Source organism: Myotis myotis, unplaced genomic scaffold (genome assembly GCF_014108235.1).
Source record: "Myotis myotis isolate mMyoMyo1 unplaced genomic scaffold, mMyoMyo1.p scaffold_m19_p_15, whole genome shotgun sequence".
Taxonomy (NCBI): domain Eukaryota; kingdom Metazoa; phylum Chordata; class Mammalia; order Chiroptera; family Vespertilionidae; genus Myotis; species Myotis myotis.
In genome coordinates, this window is record NW_023416319.1 from 7391973 (window position 1) to 7396738 (window position 4766).

Sequence of the window (4766 nt, forward strand, 5' to 3'; positions counted from 1 at the left end):
TGGCAGAGGTGCGATCTGAGCTGGGCCTTGACCCCTGGGTAATAACAAGGTTGTTCTCATTAAGTACACCTGCCCTTCCCGCCTCCAGGCCCTCTGACGTCCCTGCCAATACCTCTGCTGATGGGCAGCCCTTCCCTTCCTGCTCTGATGAGAAAGGGCTGATCTTTTCATATAAAAACGTCTGGAAATCAGAAAGAAAAAGAACCACCACTCAACTGGAAAGTGAACAAAATACATGACCATCCGTTCATACGAAAAGAAAACCAATGAGCTGTACACCAATTACAAGATGCTCAGCCTCATACATGAGAGAGACACGGCTCCTCTGTGCACTTCATTTTCCCTGCATTTGTGTCGTAGCACCAGGGACTGGTCCCTGCCAAGGTGACCCCAGGACAGAATTGGGGGCCATAGACACTTCTGATGGCCTGCCGTCCCCACGGCTGTTGCTATCGTTTTATTGCTCATGACATTGGAGTCCTTACACACGGAGCCTGGGAGAGCCTCACGCAGGCAGGGCTGTATCCTCTTTCTTCTTCCATTCACCCGCAATGCTCTCAATCACCCTGGAAACTAGGATGGTTAACCAGAGAGAGAACGCAAGTCACCCCCAGGGTCAGGGCTGTCGAAGCCAGAGCCACGGAGCAGGTGCTGGGCTCCTGAGAGCAGGAAGAATCTGGGGACAGAGTCAGCTTAAAAAATAAAAATAAAAAAAACAAGTCAAGAAAAAGCCCGAGTCGAGTGAAAACTGCATTTGTTAGGAGAGTTCCTGGGGAAAGAAGAGTCTTCACAGGAATAAACATGATTTTTTATTAAAACTCAAAACTTGCCAAGTGTGCGGAGCTCGCTGTCTGATTAGCATCCCCGGGGAATTTGAAAATCTGGGGGAGAATAATGCACCGAGGAAAAAGTGCTGCATCAGGGAAATGGCGGAGAGGCAGCCCAGGGCCCGGGAGGCCGGTCATTACTGATGCAGGAGATGGAAGTTGTCAGGGATCAGAATACCACGTGGAAGCTCCGGGGGAAAACTCAGGCGGAGGGAGAGATGGTGAGGGAGTCCTTTACTGAACGTGCCCCCAGCCTCCTGCCACCCCTGGGAGCTCAGCTGTGCAAGGGCTGCTTTCCCCAGGGGGCAGGACCAGGGGAGGGTGGCAGCACAGAGCCCACAATAAGTCCTACCCATGTCCAGGAGCTCACTGTCCCCAAGAGCCCTCTCAGCTGGGACCAGACTCTATCGTTGCTGTCACTTAGCAATCCTCAGTGAGCCCTTGTTTTCTTGTCTGTTAAGATGCTTAATGGGAATTATTTGCTGGGCAGATGAAGAGAAAATGTGCAGGTCCCTGGCCCAACACCTGCATATTCCTGGAATTCAATGTTCATCCATCCATTCATCCATCCACCTATCCATCTACCCATCCATCCATCAATCTACCCATGCATCCATCCATCTATGCATGCATGCATGCATCCATCCACCCATCCATTCATCAAACTATCCATGCATCCACACATGTATGCATGCATGCATCCATCCACCCATCCATTCATCAAACTATCCATGCATCCATACATCTATGCATGCATGCATCCATCCACCCATCCATTCATCAATCTATCCATGCATCCATTCATCTATGCATGCATGCATCCATCCACCCATCCATTCATCAATCTATCCATTCATCTATCCATCTATGCATGCATGCATCCATCCACCCATCCATTCATCAATCTATCCATGCATCCATACATCTATGCATGCATGCATCCATCCACCCATCCATTCATCAATCTATCCATGCATCCATACATCTATGCATGCATGCATCCATCCACCCATCCATTCATCTATGCATGCATGCATCCATCCACCCATCCATTCATCAATCTATCCATGCATCCATACATCTATGCATGCATGCATCCATCCACCCATCCATTCATCAATCTATCCATTCATCCATCCATCTATGCATGCATGCATGCATCCATCCACCCATCCATTCATCAATCTATCCATGCATCCATTCATCTATGCATGCATGCATCCATCAATCTATCCATGCATCCATTCATTGTCCACAACTTAACCAGCTCTATGTTCCTCACAGAACCCTGGAGTGTATCTTACATACTGAGTTGCCAAATAAAAATTTTAATTAAATAGCCAATGGACAGGGTAGAAATGAAACAAACCTTGTACAAATCTCTCCCTCCCAAAACACACCCCAAAGTCTTAGGCAATAGGTATAGTTGCTTTAAGCATTGCCATTCTGCCCAATTCTTCTCCAACTGCAACCTGTCTTTGTGTGCCTGGGATAGCTGTCGGTGTGTGTAGTAGGAATACTAAATGCTATTTGACGAGCGCAGCCTGAGCTACAGAGTCCAAACCCTGTGAAGTTGCCCTGACGTAGGCAATGTGATTTGTTACCTCACCCGGAAGTCTAGAGCCCAAATCCTCAGCCCATTCCACAGACCACCTACAAAGTCCTGAAAACGCTCAGGTCCCTTTGAGCTGAGTCATCTTACAGAACAGGTCTCAGGGTGGGGGTGGGGTCCTCCCTTTCTCCCTGTAGTACCTACTTAACTCCTTCTTAACAATTACACCCAGTAGCCGGTTCCCAACAAAGAGAGGGTGAAATGGGTCACGTCACAAATAGATCAGAACTCTTTTGAGGAGCATCGCCAAATCTCAGTTTGCAAAATACTAAATATTTACTTTGGGGGGAGGGGGAGGGATACTGATTAGGCACCAATCATTTTTAAGAAAATTAATCTTACACATAATGATAAAAAACAGCCACCTTATACATGGTGACGCAGACATTGAAAGTTATATTGTGCTGCTTGTTATTGTTTGACATAGTGTGGTCCCCTCCAAGGCTCCAGGGTCCCCCTGAAGCCCTAATCCCTGTCCCCCACCATCCTTCCTGAGACTTGGACCCCCCCACTGCCCCACAGTAACCAGGCCTGAGCCCCACCCCACCCAGCTCTAGGGCATCAGCTCTTTTGGCTTCTGCAGGTCCAAGTGCTGAGAGCTGACTTCCAGGAGGGCCTTTTGAAAGCCCTTGAGCTCAGACGCACTCAAGCGTGCTTCAGACTCAGGGCCTATACATCCTCTCCCAGGGAGCATTGCAAAGCTGGCACAATATGGGTGAGTGCGGCGTTCACTCTCGCAGGCCTCCCTTCTCACCGGCAGCACCGAAAGCAGATTCTGCTGCCTCTGAGAGGGCCTCCTGCAGGCTTTCTTTCAGGCTCCAAGTTCTCCCATGGCCGCTGCGACCCTTTGAAAGAACTGGAAGGCGTCGCCCTGCACCCGCCTGAGCTCACCCAAACCCTGGGAGAGGAGGGAGGCTGCTCAGAGGGGGCAGGGAAGCGGCAACCAGGAGACGAAGGGCCAGGGTTAGTCTGGTGGAAATGGAAAATGGTCTGACCACTCTGGGAAAGTGTGTGCCAGACGCATATGAAGTTAAACATACACTTACCACATGACTCAGGAACCCCACATCTAGGTCGTTAGCCCCCCAAATAATAACGTATGTGTACACACAAACGTGATCACAAGTGATGGCAGCAGCTGCAATCCATCACATTCACCCCAAACAGCCCAATATTCTCAACAGGGGACGACGATAAGCTGTGGTCCACCCACCCGATGGAGGGCTGTGCAGCCACACAGAGGAAGGGACTGCGATGCCCAACAGCATGAATGAATCCCAGAGGCCCTGGCTAAGTGGCAGAGACAGACTCAGAATGCCACAGGCTGGTATGATCCCACTTCTAGGCGGTTCTGGCAAAGGCAAAACTAGAAGGACGGAAAACAGGTCCGTGTTTGCTAAGAAAGAGGTGGGGAGGGCATCAGTGAATTTTTGGGGCGATGCAACTGTCCTATACCTTAGTGGTGGCGGCGGATGCAGGATTGTATGCTTTTGTCAACACTCAGAGAATGTACAAAGGAGTGAACTTTAGCATGTAGGTTATGTCAGGAAAATGGAAACAGTTATGGGCAGGTATCCCTACTCTAAAGAAACATGAAGCAGGGTAAGGGGAGAGAGCGCGATGGGGGTGCACTGTAGACGGTGATCCGGGAAGGTGTGGGAAGCGACATCTGAGCAGAGATCTAATGCGGGGAAACGGGGTGTGCCTCTCTCTACGGGGGGACTGTTCGGGCCAAGGGACGCAGCGCAGAGGCCTAAGGCGATGCTGCTGAGGGTTTCAGGAGCAGTTGGCTGGAGAGTGAGGGGGGCATCAGAGCTGCAGCCTTAAATCCCAGGAAGCACTTTAGAGTCGATGCTCAACAATCACGCGAGTGAGGGCGATGCTGGGAAGGGCACAGAGAAGGGCAGGCTGCTTGAGGGCCTATTACTCAGAGGTGCTCGAGGGTCGGGTGGAATAATTAGCTGCTCCTTTGAAGGGGTCCCAGGCAGGAGCCAGAATCCTGGGAGCAGATTTGGATAAATGGTCCATTTGCAGGATAACCTCGAGGGCGCCTCTTCCAATAGCTGCATGGGGTGTGCTGTGAGCTCATTAGTCAATGCTCATGTCACTGGTCTTTAATAATTGAATATTTCCCCATCTTTGGTGCATATTATATATGTGTTTAAATCCACCGAATGCCATACTTCACTGCCCTGCGACAGCCCGTTCTATTAAGCCTGTTCTCAGCAGAAACCATGAGCAATCCTACAACTTGCCGGCCGCCAACCCCACTGTGTTCCGACAGGTGGCAGGGGCGCAGTGGGTGAGGGCAGCGCCGAGGACAGTTT